This window comes from Ursus maritimus, unplaced genomic scaffold, assembly GCF_017311325.1.
Source record: "Ursus maritimus isolate PB19 unplaced genomic scaffold, ASM1731132v1 scaffold_11, whole genome shotgun sequence".
Classification (NCBI taxonomy): Eukaryota; Metazoa; Chordata; class Mammalia; order Carnivora; family Ursidae; genus Ursus; species Ursus maritimus.
The window spans coordinates 43,679,545-43,697,284 of NW_024423453.1; positions in this window are offsets into that span (position 1 = coordinate 43,679,545).

Below are 17,740 nucleotides of genomic sequence, written 5' to 3' on the forward strand. Positions count from 1 at the left end.
AGAGAGACAAAGGAGTGTGCAATCTCTATAGCTAACATTTAATTCCTTGTTTATGTGAACACACTTCGTTCAGAATTTATTTCCATGAAATCAGCAGTTCTGGATTTAGAGTTAAGGGAAGTAAACTGACCTAGGTATTATGACTGGAGACGAGGTGGTTTATGGTGTAACTGAGTATTTAGAAATGCCATCCATTCTGAAACTAATTTTTTAATCTAATGCTTTATGAAGATGAAATAAAAGCAGCACTCAGATTGATATGCACCGAAGGAAGACTGTGCAAATATTTCCCGAGTGTTGGCACTGTGAGCAATTAACTTTTTTCAAAACATTCAAGTTTGGCGTCACTGGGCATGACTGGAAAGGCTAAATGGTTTCAGAATGTGGCTTGAAACTTCACTTCTCATTTACCTTGAAATGAAATCAAACATTACAGGAAATGTTCTCACAACTAGACCTTTTAACATTTTTTTTTATTAAAAAGCATATAACCTGAGGCTAGACAATGGTTCTGAAATATTTGTCCCAGGAAAATAACTTTCTTATTCTCCAAACAAATCTCAAACCCAGTTTAAAATTCAACAAATTTAAGTTTAATTATAAGAGAAAGTTTTCTATTGGATTATTTGTTCACCTTTAATGCTACATTAATAAAAGTATGTCCATAAAGTATAGATTTACATCTTACTGGATGTTGAGAGACCTGACCAGGTATAGCCCCATATAAGTACAAAATAAAAAAAAAAATAAGATAAATGCAATTATTGTTAATGTATGAAAACATCAGTGCCTCTCAGTCCTATTTGTATGGTCATTTTCATTTCAAATATTCCAAAGAAATAATACTCATAACTTTTCTTCTATCTTTTTAGAAGTCATGATACCATCAACTTGGTAATTCAGGAATTGTTATCAATGTTCCAACTATTTTTTTTCCCAACATTTAGTCCTACATGCTTTTGAATATTATACAAATGACTTTGAATTGTTTAAAAAAATAAAGCTAATTTTTTAATTTAAAAATTTCAGGGAAAGAAACTAGACACACACATCCAATATAAATGATTTTTTGAGAAGTTTTGACACACAGGGTAGTAGAAAAATGAGTGGTGATTGGCGGGGAAAGTAGGAACAAAAGAAGGTTTTACCTTTTTTTTTGTTGTTTATGATGAGTCAACTGACTGCATGCTTGTATGATGCTGGAAATAATCCAGTAATGGGAGAAAATTTGCTGACATAGGAAATAGAGGGAAGAATTGCTGGTGAATAAGATCCCGTGCACACGTAGAGGAGTTAGCTTTAGATAAAAAGCAAAACAGCTCAATAAATGCAGAGTTCATGGGTATAAATGCCTGCAAATTGGAGATATAAAAAGGGAATCTAGAAATCCTTTTCTGATAGCTTCCATTTTCTCATTTCTACAGGAAGAAATTTCTCACCGGCGAGCAATGAGGAAGGAGGCGGTGTTGGGAGTTGGAAGAGAAGAGGTATGGAGCATGGCAGAGGTGAGCACCAGGTAACTGATGGCTCCTTTCAGGTCCCCAGTGGTGTCATTCCATGCTTTTCAACTACCGCATTCAGTCGCTCTGGTGTAGGTGTGGGTTAGGTGGAGAGCTGGTTTCATCAGGTGGTGATTTGCCAAGTAAGAGAAAAGCATGAAAGCTGAAGATGAATTCATGGGAGTGTTGTAAAGATATAAAGTTTCAGCCAGATAAGCAGCAAAAAATACATGAAGAAGACGGAAGTGAATGCAAAGGGATGGGATCGTAGGATTGGACATTTCAGTAGGTTTGGAAGAATGCTGAAGCCATAGAACCAAAGACAATGTGCAGGAAGGAAAGCAGGTGGTGCTAAAAGAGTAAAAGGAATTGAAATTATAAAAGGGTTGTGTTTATTCATAATCATACAAGTAGAGTGTTTGAGACAGGTGGAAGATAAGGTCTTTAAAGGACAGGAGTCTTAAGACCTGAGAGTCCAGGGAACTGGAAGAAGTATCTATGTGTAAACCAATAGCTGAGAATCAGACAGGATTGGGAAACCAGGAACAAACATTTGAGACATATGGACTTGTAATAGGGATTCCACAGATAACCGCCTCAGTGAGCAATGAGATTCAAAACTGGTGGGCTGTCCAGAGAATGAAGAGAATCATCTGAGAGTCACAATGAGGAGCAAGTGGAGGGGACTGGGAAACAATACGAAGCCCCTCATGCCTCAAGAGGGCCTCAGGGGAATCAGCTGCCTCAGGGGAGAATCCTTAGGAGCAAAAATATAATTGCTATCCTCACTGAAAATGTTAACTCATAAAATGGGACAGAGTTTATACATATCTTTCTCCCACCATCTAGCACAATGCTGTGCACTCAGTAGGAAATCTTTGTTGACTGGATTTCATTTTATTGCACTATTACTTAATTTATTATGCTAGTTAAGCCATAGCTGGTTATATTGGAATCAAATACAAAATACGAAAGTATAAGATGGTTAGACATCTCATTACTTTCAACTGGAAATATTTTATAAGCACAGAAGTGCAAAAGGCAATAGAAACTATGCATATAGGGATTTATGGTTCATGAGGTTGTTACAAGTGATTAAAATGACAAAGTGAGACTAGGTATCTTGCAAAGGATAGCTTCAAAGTTTTGGAGGTGGTAGTTGCGAAGAGTGGAGATAAAGATTGATAGAAAAGAAATTATTCTATGAAACGTAAACTAATTTAAAACTGAACTGCAATTTTACAAACTGCCAGGATATCATTACAGGGGAGCAGATCAAGCTGTGATTTTGATGAATTTGCAAAGGCAAATGGAGCCAAGAACCACCTTCTTCATTTTCGCCCACCCCGCTCCTCCTTAAATATTCTTACTAAATAAATTGAATAAATCAATGTTATTCTGAGATATCAGTGAAGAATACTTAAATATGTGTAATTACATTTTTCTTTTTTTAGTCCCCTGAAAAACTTGGATTGAGTTCACGTCCATATCACTTCCTTACATACCTTCAGTGGTAGCCTTTATTGAATGGTAGAGTGGAAAGGGTGCAAATATAGAGGTATTACTAAAAAAAGCATTCATATATAGACTTGGGAAAGAATTAAAAAATATAATAATTTGTTTCTATTTTTTCCTTCTTGGTTTTCTCTAATTTTTCTTTTTAATAAGATTGATCAATCATTCCACAAAACAGTGTAACTTTTTTGGACACCTGGGTGGCTCAGTCGGTTAAGTGGCTGCCTTTGGCTCAGGTCATGATCCCAGGATCCTGGTATCTACTCCTGCATCAGGCTTCTTGCTCAACAGGAAGCCTGCTTTTCCCTCTGCCTGCCGCTCCCCCACTTGTGCTCTTTTCCTCTCTGACAAATAAATACATAAAATCCTTTTTAAAAAACACAATGTAACTTTTTGTCTCTGTAGGTTTAATTGAAACAATTTCATGATTCTATCTAAAGGGTTGCTTTCTTTGGTGTGGTAGTCTGAATAACGGTCTCCTAAATATTTCCACATCCTAATCCCCAGAGTCTGTGAATGTGACCTTATATGGTAAAAAGTCTTTTGTAAATGTGATCTTGGATAATCTAAGTTAAGATGATCCTGAATTATCTGGGTAGGTCAGATATAATCATGGTGGCCTTTGTGAGAGGGAAGCAGCAGAGCCAGCCAGGGGAGAAGGTGATATGAAGAGAGAAGCAGAGATTGGAGGGAGGCAACCAGGATCCAAAGAATGTGGCAGGCAACCTCTAGCAGCTGGAAGAGGCAAAGAACAGATTCTTCCCAGGATCCTCCAGAAAGTACCAGCACTGTGGTCACCTTGACTTTCAGTTCCTGAAGACTCATTTTTGACTTTTGACCTTCAGAACTGTAAGAGAAAGAATATGTGTTGTTACAGGCAACCAAATTTGTGGAAATTTTAATAGGAAACTAAGACAATATGCATTACTTTTAAATAAAAAAAAGTTATTGTGTTAAAAATTTTTTAAAAGGATGAAAAGTTCTTATTCTTTCCAAGTAGTTTACCTGTGAGTGAAAAATTTGTGGGAAATCTTTCTATACATGAATGTGTCTGTTGCCAATTTGACCTACAGTTTAAGATTTACTGAATAAAAGGGTTAAAATATCCACCTTATTGCACCCACACAAATTGATAAATATTTATTTTAAATAGCTTTTTAAAATAATTTTTATAGAAGCAGATTATGTTATTTAGAAAGAGAATCTTTGTGAGACTTTGATCTATAATAAGAAATATGATTTTGGTCTTCATCCGGTTTCCGGCACAGAGCTCCTAAAACCCTTATAATTTCCTAAGTGGTGAGAATGATAAAGGTACTTTTGTTACGGTAATGAGGCGACCTTTGAGAGCACTTAAGGATAGGGCTGTGAGCTTGTGAGCTTGTGAGCCAACCAGGAGATTGGAGTTGGAACTTCAGTTCTACATGGTAACCTCCGGGGAAGAGGGAGAGTCTGGAGGTTGAATCAATCTTCAATGTCCAATGGTTAACCAGGCCTATGTAATGAAACCTCCACAAAAACCCTAGAGGACAAGGCTCAGAGAGCTCGCATTGATGAATATGCCCAAAGTGAGGACAGTGGTGCATCTGGATGGGGCACAGAAGCTCCGCGCGCTTTCCTCATACCTTGCCGTATGCATCTTTCTCCAACTGGCTTTTTCCTGACTTATATTCTTGTATAATAAACTGATAGGGGCACCTGGGTGGCTCAGTCAGTTAGGCTGGGATCGAGCGAGCCCCACGTTGGGCTCCCTGCTCAGCGGGAAGCCTGCTTCTCCCACTCCCACCCCCACTCCCCCTGCTTGTGTTCCCTCTCTCGCTGTCTCTCTTTCTCTCTCTCTGTCAAATAAATAAATAAAAGCTTTAAAAATAAATAAATAAACTGATAATTTAGTAAGTCAAATGTTTCTCCGAGTTCTGTGAGCTGCTCTAGCAAATTAATCAAACCCGAGGAAGAGATCATGGGAAGCTCTCTCTAAGTTAGAGCCAATGGGTCAGAAGTGTATGTAGTAACCTAGACTTGGAATTGCCGTCCAAGTGGGGGTCATTGGAACCTCCAATTTGTAGCTGGTCATCAAAAGCACAGGTAACAGCCTGGGTTTATGATTGGAGTCGAAAGTGGTTGGGGCAGTTTTGTGGGACTGGGCCCTCAATCTGTGGAATCTGATGCTATCTCCAGGAAGATAGTGTCAGAATTGAATTGAATTCTCAGACTCCTTGCTAATGCCCAAGAATGGTTTGGTGTTGTGTGGAACCCTCCCCCCAGCCCCCCATACACACACGTTGGAATCGAGACCAGGAAACTAAAATATTCTTCTTATTAAATTGATTGCTTTTATAATTTGTTTTCTAAAATAGATTTTGGAGGCAAATACCATATCAAGAAAATCCAGAAGATACTAGAACTAATTAATCGCTGAGTCTTACCTGTATAAGCTTAGACATAACTGTTGTAATCACAAAAGAAAAGATTTGGCTCCTTCAAAATTGAAAAATTATGTGTCAAAAAACCCATAATCAAACATACCCTAAAATAAAAAATGAAAAGAAAAGAATAGGAAAATATCATCCAATGAAGAGTTAATAAACTTAAAACATACAAATGTAAAAGAAAATTTTAAAGCATGAATAGATAATCAGATTTATGTATTCATTAAGGATACATAAAACTAGTAAACAAACATTTAGTTATAAAAGCCATGGTTCTAGTTATAAAAGCCACACAAATAACATAAATGCAGAAGCATTTTCATTCTTTAAAAAACCAAATGCAAAATAAATAATAATAATTATTAATGACAGTTTTATTTTCTTAAATTAATGGTAACTAGTTGATATAACTGTTTTGGGGAAAACAACATTGTAATACATACCAAACACAATAAAGAAGAAAATAACTGACATAATAATACGACTTCTGGAATCTATCGTAAGGAAATAATTACAAATAAAGGTACGTGCCCGATAATGTTCATTTTGCATTCTTGACCGTAAAGTATGTACGTGTAAAAAACAATAAGAAAAAGAAAAAAGTGAAAGGCATTAAAAAAATTGATTTACTCTTTTCTATTAATGAGATAAACTATGTACATATTCCATGAAATCAATATGGTTTATAAAACTTATGTGCAAGTAAGAAACTGTAATTTAACTTAAATTGTTTGCTAAAATACAAATTAATATATTAAAAATGGAAACCCACAATGTCAACTTGCTAATTCAGATAATTATGTAAATTATGACAAAGCATAGAATAGAAACATAACTTTTTATTATGGTAAGTAACGCACTTGTGAAAGAAAGACAGAAAAAAATCGATAAGATTTAAGGCTTATGTTTATAATATAATGAGTTTGTGCATTTTGTAGTTTAAGACATAGATCCAACTGGTTGAGGAAATAAATTAATTTTTTTAAATGGCATCAAAAGATAGAAGGCTATCAGGAATTTTGTGAAGTGTGTGTATTATAAGTATTGAAGATGCAACATCAGATTTGAATAACCAAATTAGAATAAGATATATAATGGAAAGTGTTGGTGGGAGTGTGATAAAATTAGGACTTTCTTCTGCTGGTAGGAGCACAAGTTTGGAGAGCAATCTGACAAAATCCAATACTCTTTTTAACAATTTCAGTTTTAGCAATTTATTCTAGTGCTGTGTACCAACCAATGTGTAGAATTTATGTATAAGGATATTGCTTTTTGCTGCATTCTGAGTTTAACTTAAAATCAGGCTCATGCATCACCTTAATAGTTATTTTAAAAACTTACAATCATAAAAATTAATGTATCTAGTGTATTTTTTTAAAAAGATTTTATTTATTTATTGGACAGAGAGAGACACAGTGAGAGAGGGAACACCCGCAGGGGGAATGGGGGAGGGAGAAGCAGGCTTCCCACTGAGCAGGGAGCCAGATGCGGGGCTCGATCCCAGAACCCTGGGATCATGAACTGAGCCGAAGGCAGACGCTTAATGACTGAGCCACCCAGGCGCCCCCATCTAGTGTCTGTTTTTATGTCACAGAATATATACACCTAGAGTAATCTGATATTATGCCATAAGTTAATACTGGAAGTTTAGAAGAGTTAAGGGGCACTTGGTTTACTTTGAGAAGTATATATTTGAATTTTATATATTCTTGATTTATTCTGCTTTCACTTTCTGCCATAAGTTTTGTTTACTTATATTTTTAAAGGCTAAAAACAAACATAATGTGCTAAAATCATTTTCCAAGTGTACATGAAAAGACATTTGGTGTTTAGTCCATTTGCAGGAACCTCAAAAATCTCTATCCTATTCCTACATGAGAGATCTCGTTCTATTTGAATGAAGTCTTTTCTTTCTCTTTTTTCTTATTTTTAACTGTTTGAGTTACTTACATATGGCTATTTATGTTATACCAACACAACTCACTGAAAGGTGGAATTTTTAGTCAACTTTTAAATACCTATAAAAACAAACTCATCTAATTAAATGGTTTTTGCTGAGCTAAAATAATAATGACAATAATACATGACAAAAGGTGCTTTTAGAGTTGCAGCTTTATTTTTAAGGATGGCCAGGACAGTATTTTGCAAAGTATTTGTTCAGTATATGAAGATTAATAGTTGAGAAGGGCATAATTCTTTCTCATAGATAATCTCAGAGATTATGATTTTTCACACATAAAAGAAAGACTTCCCTTAACTCAGTGGTCATTTCTTAGAATTATAGAATATTAATAATATAGGTAAATTGGTTACCCCTTCAACTTACCCATGAAGAAATGGGTTCAGAGAAGTAAAGCAATTTGTCCACATTTCCACAACAAGAAGTTACACAGATGAATCCAACATGGAGATCTGACTCTTGACCCCCTTTTTCATACCGCCAATCGGAAGAAAACACAAAGAAGAAACGACTCCTGGTGCCCCAAACTACAGTACCTTTTTTAGGCTAATGGAAGTATATAGTCCACTTGACTACCTTGCAGGCACTACTTCCTAAATACAAAGAGAATCCTATTAGTGGGTTAGTGGCACGGCATACGGTCTATACACAAGATTAATGAGTAGAGATTCAATGCTCTCAGATTACTTGATTCTCACAGAAGTTTAGACTATTAAAACAAGCTCAATTTTTATTCACCTGGCAGTTTCCATACTCTTCAATGCAAACATACTTGCTGTAATAAAAGCAAACATATTTTACAAAATAGTTTTGTTAATTTTTTACTACATGAAATTTTATATTTTTTCCTACCTTCCAAAACATCATATAATTTCTGGGTTGTGATGGTAGATATGTCTAGAGAAAACTATCTGTAAGGAATTATTTTAAGTCTTAAATTTCCATATGAACTTGGAATAAAACCAATAATTCTCCCTTGCAAAACTCTTATTTTCATAATGACCTGAGGACGTCATTTTACTAAAATTGTTTTCATGAATTAAATTGATAATTAAAAGCAAACAATAAAGCTAGGTAGTTACTGTCAAAAGATGGGTGAAAAGTGTAAAAATCACAAGGTTTCTTAATTTTTTAAATTTCTACTAAACGCATGAAACTTTTTCCATTACGTTTTTCTTTAAAAAGGAAATGTCTATAGCAGTTCTAAGAAAAACCAACAAAATAATTAGATTACAGAAGTGTTAAGGTCTATAGTACCTGAGAAAATTTAGTGGAAATGCTCAGTCACTACGTTTCTTTCCTGTGTGCAGTATGGCAGAATTTATGGGCAAGCATCATTCATTTCAGGCCATATATGGAGTAAAAACACCTCTGCATGGGACACCTGGATGGCTCAGTGGGTTAAGAGGCTGACTCTTGATTTTGGCTCAGGTCATGATCTTAGGGTTGTGAGATAGAGCCGCGAGTCAGTTTCCGTGCTGGGCATGGAGCCTGCTCAGGATTCTTTCTCTCCTTCTCCTTCTGCTCCTCTCTTCCCTGCTCACCCATGCATGCACTTGCGCGTGCATGTGTGCTCTCTTTCTCTCCCTCTCCCTTAAAAACCAAACACCTCTGCAATTCAGCATCCTGGACTGCAAAGGAGACACACTGAAATCATTAAAATCATATATGCCTGATATTTAATGTATTTCAAGGTGAATATGAAACAAACTATCTAACTATCTAAAAATAATTTAGTATATTCATTACAAAGCATATTTAGTTAACAATGTTGTGTGAAAGCAAAGAACCAAAGAGTATGAGTGCGTGTGTGTCCTATGCATAAATGTCTGTGAGGATATGTGTGGATTTAAGCGCCCACATCAGCACTGGCCAGACAGAACTTACTTCCTGGTTCTATACCATTTTTTTGGCCTTCAATGTCAGAAACTACGCAAACGTTTATCACAAAATTACTATGCCTCTCCTATTCTGGGATGATTCAGGCCAGAGTAACAGCAACAAAATGTGACTCCGGCACATGTCAATTAGTTGTCCTGTATAATATTTATTCTGGCAAAATACGTGATATACGATGGTAAAATTTTCTAAAGAGCTCTTTCTCTTCTCTTCTACAAATCCTAAATAAATATATGGAAATCTATCATCCAGTGAAAATCTTCTTAATTTTTATAGATTTTTGGAAAGGAAGAATTTAATTTTTAAATAATTGAAACGGTTTGATTTTATATGATAGTCACATTTTAACTTTGGGCTAACATTTTTGATGGTTAAATATATGTCCATATTATCAAAAATCTTACTGCAATATAGTGAATTTTTATTTTCGTTTCCTCCAGGAGAGTTTTTCTCTAAGTGAGTGTAATCAAAGGCATTCTTGGCCAACGTAAATAGGGCATTCTAGTTGAAATGATAAGTCAACTTATTTTTAAAACATGATTTCCCACAATTTGAGGTCACTCTCAAGTTATCTTTTTTATATAAAATGTTCTAGAAAGATATTCATGGAATGTTAAGCTGAAAAAGAGTCTAGAGAATATGAAAAAAAAGCTGTGCTTTCTTTGAATACTTATGACAACATTCTTCAGATATAATTAAAGGTTCAATGACACTCTTATAAAAGGTGGTTAGAAATTGAGATCAATATTATGAAAAGAGTTTACAGGAAATGCAAAAAATAGAGAAACATATTAAATGATACCATAAAAATGCAATCTGCCAAGTCTAGAAAGCAGGATATTCTGCATAACAAACGACCCAGTTTATTTAACAATATTTGCATGTTTAAATAGTTGAGGGCACTGTTAAAATTGAAGGAGTCTTAAGAGAGAGAAAAAAAGAGAGAGTCCTAAGAAATAACCAAGTACAATTTGTAGAACTTACTTGGATTCTAATTTTTACAAGTATCTTCAAAATACATTTTATGGGTCAGTCAAGAAAAATTAAACATTAAATAAGTACAAGGTAATACCAATAACTTATTAATTTTATTGAATGAGATTCTGGTATTGTAATAATATATTAAAAAAAACTCTGATTGCTTAAAGATATGAAATACACACACACACACAGTTGAAATGGTAGCGTATCTGGAATCTACTTTAAATGTTGTTTTAAAATATTCCATTAAAAAAATTGCCAGGGGAGTTGGGGAGACGAAACAGCAATGATATAATACTGATAATTTTTGAAGCAGAGTGTTCAATACATGGATATTTACACTTGTTCTCTCCTAGAATCTTAATATAAAAATGTTAGAAATGTAAGAAATAAAATAAAGAATATTGTATCAGTTAGTAATAAAACTTAATGGCTTACGACAATAGTCATTTGTTTACCCAGAAATTTATCTATCTATCTATCTATCTATCTATCTATCTATCTATCTATCTATCTATCATCTACCTACCTATTTACCTATCTATCTATTAGAGGTTGGGCAGGCTTGGAGTCAACTGGGAGGGAGAGCTGTGCGCTCGGTGCCTCTTGGGATGCTGGCCTCGTGGCTGGGCACGTGAAGCTTTGAGTGGGCACAGGAGGCCCTGGGCCAGCCCCACCTCACAGTTCTTTGTGTTACAAATTGGGAAAAGCACAGCTGATGAGTTTTCTGGGTTAGGCTGAGCTGATTTAGGGATCTGCAGTCAGCTCTCATGTTAATTGGTCTAAAATGGACTCAGCCTGGAAGCCATGTCTCCAGTCCACATGATCACTTATCTTACAGTGGACTAACCAAGGTTGTTCACATGACAGTTGGGAGGGTTGAAAGAGATAGTGGAATCATGTCATTCTGTTACTCAAGGCAAATCACAAGGCCTGTATGATTTAACGGGTGAAGAAGGTATCAACTCTACTTCCTTTTGGAAGGAACTTCAAAGTCACTTTGGGGTGGGGAATTAATAGACATGTTTGCAATTTGCCAGGTATTTATGAAAAAGACAATAATAAAATCTCAATAATGGAATTTTATAAGCCATGAAAATATATTAAAATCAGATATAAGAATTCTGCTACGACAACTTCTGTTCACTATTATTTTAAGGATCCAAGCCAATTCAGTAATAATAAATTTTATTTTAGTGTTCACCATATATCAGACTCTTCTCTAATATATATCATATATTCCACATCACATCCCCATGAGGTAGATATTATTATTTTCCTCATCTTGTGGATGAGAAAGCTGGAGGATGAGGGGGTTATATAAATTTCCCACATTCACATGGCTTGAAAGTGGCAAATTTGAAACAAACCCAGGCAGTTGAGTTCAGAGTACACATTTTTAATGCTATAACAGAAATGAAATATTTTAAAATAACGAAAACATTTATTTTATTAGTAGCAAATGTGACTATGTACATAGAAATTCCAAGAAAATATTAAACTATTTAAGCTAATGACAGACTTTAGCACGTTCAACAGATTCAGGAAAATATAGAAAACTATATCTTCCCACATCCAATAAGATAATGTTAAGGGAAAAATTATTCCACTAATTATGCCACATGATTAATAACATATCTATGAATAAATCTGTTATATGTAAGGGAATTAAACAAATAGTTGTGGGACATAAAAGGAGACCTAAATAAATGGGAAGGCATACCTTATCCTTAGGCGGTCAATCTGAAAATCACAAAAATGTCTGGTCTATCCCAAATTAATTTAAACACTCAGTGAAGTTTCAATAAAACCCCTGAATAGATGGTTTTTTATTAAAGAATACCACTTAACCTAAAATGTATATGAGAGAAAAACACCTAAAAATACATGACATAATTCTTTAAAAGACAAATGGAGGTAGATGCTTACTCCAAAAGATAGAAAGACCTGTTATGAAGCTATAGTGATTGAAATAATGTGCTATTGGTCTAAGAATAAATTAATAGAAAGATGAAGCAGACTATAAAGCTTCTAAAAACAGACCATATAGGCATTTACGAAAATTTCATATGTGAAAAAAGTGACATTAACAAACAGATGACGAATGGATTGTTGCATGCTGGGACCACTGGTTATTCATGCAGAAAGTAATTTTAGGCCATGAATTCATATCATAAACAAAAAAACAAAAAGAAGTCAATTGTAAATAAATGAGAAAAAGCTCTCTATACACCCAAAATAAATTGTATCTTTATGCACCTGTGATTGTGAGTGAATTAACCATGAATCAAAAAAGAATAAAGTACAAATAATAAGACTGATACATTTGGTGACCTTGAAATTTAAAACTCATATACAGCATAAAACACTATGAAAATAAATAAAATGGAAAATCATGAACTAAGAGGAAATATTTGCCACACATGGTCCATAAAACATTAGTCCCCAGAACTCATAAAGAACAGCTGTAAAGCAATTAGAAAAATACAAATATCTCAATAAAAAAATTGAAAGAAGATAAGGAGCATCTCAAAGAAGATATAATAAAAAGGATTAATAAAAATAATTTGAAAAGAATTTTTAGAAAAAATTCACTATTCTTTGAAATGCATAGAAAACCACAAAGAGAAAAGTAACACTCACTGTTGTAAATGTTTTGGGGGCGCTTTTCATTTTATTCATGTGTACATTTCCAACAAAATTAGAATTATAATACTCCTGTTTTGAATACATTTCTTTATTTAATGTAATAACTATTTTTTCCTTTCACTAAATCTTTGATTCATGTGATTTTAATGACTAAATATTCTTATAATTTATTTAACCATTTCCTATTACCGAGCATTAAATGTGCTTCCAGTAGTGCACATTTTTGTATTTTTTCTCAGAATTATTTCCTGAAAGTGTGACTTTAGGCTCCTATTTTCAAATTACACATCAGAAAATTTTGAAAGGTTAAAATGTACACAAAATTATCTTCTTTTTTTTTCTTTTGCTCAAACGAGAGTTTTTTCTTCTTTTGAGTAAAGTTTAATGGCAGAGCTAAGTGAACCTACCCTTCTGTTTGTTGCACATTGTTATCATCTGTCCCTGTGAAGCCAATTAGTTCTTCTTGGTCTATTCTTCACTCAGTGTTTCAATCCCATTTCCATTCTCCATAGATACCTACTTTTCTGGTCTGATAGACATGACTTTGAATACATATGTGTTGTCTAAAAAGAGTCTTTGTTTTGTGTCTATCTGGCAATTTAGTTTATTAATTTGATTTATCAAGTATTTATTTTATATAAATATTGTTGCCCAAGAAGCATGTATCTCACTTTCATCTGCTGTTCATTCAACTCCATAATATCTGCATTTTTATGTGTGTACATCAGATTTATTGATTCCAACTGCTGTCTATGAATTATAATGTATATCTACCACACTGACCTTACTTCATTTAGTATGGAGCACTTTGTTTACCCCTAAAACCCCACCGCCATAAACAGTGCTTGTGTATTCTCAGCAATGTTTTATTTTTCAACTACCATCTCAGTGGCCACAACAGTCATGAGTCTCTTTGAGAATGTCTATGGATCTAAACAGCTGTGAATCAGTAGGCTAGATCACTGGGTACATGCACTCTTCATTTGACTAAGCACTGCCAGATTGCTTTCCAGAAAGGTTTCACCACTTAACAGTCTATCACACAATGCCTGAGAGTTCCTGTTTATCAGCAGGATATGTTTTGATATCCTGTTGTTTTGTGATTTTGTTTAGAGGAATAGAGAATATTGAATTTGTTCCCTATATAAAATGAAGAAAAAGATTTGTTGTTACTCAAGGAATTCTAGCTCGGGAAGATTAATTTGAATGCTTAGATTGATTTAAGCCCTGGCTTCACCAGGGACAAGGGAGATATAGCTATAATTACACACACATATATAGAAAGACATGGCCTGAAACTCATATAATGTTATATGTCAATTATACCTCAAACAAACAAACAAATAAAAAACAGGCTCCGTCCATTCATATAGTTTTAAATGATATATTATCAAATTTTGTTAAGCATCACATTTTATGTTTCTTTTTATATCAAAATTAATCCACAAAATCCAAGTTCTCTAAATGATAAATTATGTAAGATTACTCTCCTAAAATTTGTAATTATAAACTATCAATAAAATATATTTAAAATACAACAACAACTATCTGTAAACACTGAGAGGAGCTAGAAGCAGATAGAAACTGGACCAAATGGTTCAAGCCTTGAAAAAAGAGAGACTATGTGAGTTTTTCATTTATATATATATATTTTTTAATGATACTTTAGTTCATATAATGTTGGGTGCCTACAGCTCAATTAGAAAACCATACTCTTACTGGTTTTAGGATTCGGCGGGTTGAGCGCAGGCATGTCAAAATAGCTGAAAATTGAGAGGGGAAATCTAGAAAGGAGATAGCAATGTATAAACTACACTCAAATATTTCCTTGCATACAGCAACGTTAACTGCCTTCCATAACAAAAATCAACATTCATCAGGGAAAAATAGAACCCAGATTCTCTATTACATGTCATCCAAAATATCCAGTGTAAAATAAAATACTACCAGACACACAAAGAAACAGGAAAATGAGAACCATAATCAAGAGAAGCAGTAAATTGAATCTAACACTGAGACAGTTCAGATGTTGAATTAGCAGAAAAAGACGACTATGGCTATTGTAAATATGACCAAGCACAAAAAAAGAATATAATTATAATTATAATGAGTGAACAGGTATACAAAGAGTTCTGCAAAATGGAAACTATAAAAAATGATTTAATGGCAATTCTAGAACTGAATATCGCAGTGTTCAAATAAAACATTCACTTGATAAGATTAACAGCAGATTGAAGAGAGAATAAAAAAGGACCAGTGAACTTGAAGATAAGTGAATAAGATTAAGCCAATCTGAAAAAAAGGGAAAGGAAAAAGACAAAAACTATGAACAGATTGTGACCTATGAATATTTTCAAAGAAGTGAAAACACAAGAAATGTTACAGGAAGTTTTTCAGGCTGAAAAGAAAATATGATACTCTTAGGGTTCTTAAATTGTCAGGAAGAAATTAAAAACACTGCAATGGTAAAAAGATAATATATATACAAAATATCTTTTTTTTCCTTTTTCTATATCTTATTTTATTCAAATCCAATTAATTAACATATAACGTGTCATTAGTTTCAGAATTAGAGTTTAGTTGTTCATCAGTTGCATATAACACCCAGTGCTCATCACTTCACGTGCCCTCCTTAATGTCCATCACCCAGTTACCCCATCCCCTCACCCCCCTCCCCTCCAGCCACCCTCAGTTTGTTTTCTAGGGTTAGAGTCTCTTATGATCTATCTCCCTCTGTGATTTCGTCTTATTTTATTTTTCTTTTATGCTTTCTTACTTTTTAAAAAATTCAACTTAGTATAAAAATAAAAATGTACAACATTGTATAATGGGATTTATAATGTGCAGATATGTCATATATGGTAAAAATAGCACACACATAGGAAACATGTAAATATAGCTACACTGGCTCAATATTTTTATATTTTTCTTGTGAAGTAGTATAATGTTAACTATAAAAACTACTCTGAATTTCTGCTAAAAAGCCATTTGAAGAATTAAATTAGAATACAGTAATATTTGGTTAACTCAAAACCAGCAGGAAAAGAAGAACATGAGAACAAAAAACAAATAGGACACATAGACCGCAAATAACAAAATGGTAAACCAAATTCTACCTAATGAATAATTACATTAAACATAAATAGAATAGATGTTACAATCAAAAACCAAGATTATCAGACTGGTTACAATGCAGTAACCAACTTTATGTTATCACAAATTATAAACTTCATATAAAAGAAGTTTAAGAGAAAGGAATGGAAAAATATATGTCTTATGTAAGCATAAGAGAGCTGGAATCTATTAATATCAGAAAAATCAGGAAAAAAGTCTGTTCTAATAGATAAATAAGAAAATTTCACAGTGATAAAAGGGTAATTTGTCAGGAAGACATAACCATTTATAGATGTGTATGCCCCTATTAAAAGAGCTTCAAAATACAAAAGCAAAACAAAGCAAAAGGGACCAAATAAAGGGAGAAATAGAGAACTCTACAAACATATTTGAATATTTTATGCCCCTTCGTCACTAATTAAAAGAAAATTATACCAAAAAATAAATCAGTAGGAAATCACTAAGGATATTAGAGATCTGGACAATGCTGCTAACCATTTTGACCTTATTGAGAAGAATGAATTTTAACCCATTGAATAAAATAAGAATCTGAGCACTTACGTGTATATACCTTTTTAAATAAAGGCAGCATCATACGATGCACATTTCTTGGAAATTTTCTTTTCTTTCTTTTTTAACTTTAAAACATATATTGAGCATTGCTCCTGACCAACAAATGTGGATATAAATCTTTATTTGTAATAACTGTGTAATATTACATAAGGTGAATATACCTTTATTTAAGGAGTCCTTTTTTAATGGTAATTCAGATTTTCTAGATTTTTGCTATTATAAACAACAGTGTAGTAAACTCCTTATCAATTCCTCCTTCTTTAAGAGGGATTTTCCAAAGTATATTTACTTGGCATGCATATTTTTAAACTGTACCAAGTACTGCTTTTTAATTTGATAAGTAAACTTTAGCAAAACATACATGCTACAAAGAATGAGTTTTCTATTAATTTAATAAAACAATGACAAACCAAGACCTAACTGCACTGAACACATTATGTATATCCCAGGCAATTAAAATTCTATGTTATAACTAGCTAAACAACATCTAATTTTACAAAGAGAAACAAGAATAAAAATAAGATTGAAAAGAGAGGAAAAGTTTGGAAAAATACAATTCCTTCTCCACAAATAAAAAAATATTTTTTAATTAACTGTGTGTTTAACCTTCTAATCAATAGCATACAATCAATATCAAACCCTAAGTTTCTTTAAGTAAATGAGTATGTGTCATTACTTTGCCTTCTACATTGCAAACATGATCACCTGATTGGAATTTCAGCTGAAATCATATTGAAAAACTATTATTTTTATGTTACAGTATTAGTTCTTACACTTCTCTCCTTGTCCATTGGGAATCATGGGTTGAACTTTGCGTCCCATGTCCCACATTAATATGTTGGAGTCCCAGACCTCAGTACCGCAGAATGTAATCTTATTTGGAAATAGGTAGGTCTTTGCAGATGTAATTAGTAAAGTTAAAATGAAGTCATAGTTGAGTAGCATGGGCCCCTAATCCAATACAACTGTGTCTTTATTTAAAGGATAAATCTGGACACAGACATGCGCACAGGAAGAAGTTCAGGTGAAGACGAAGGCCGAAATCTGGGTGATGCCTCTATAAACCGAAGAACGTCAAAGAATCCAGCAAACCACCAGAAGCTAGGAAAGAGACATGTAAC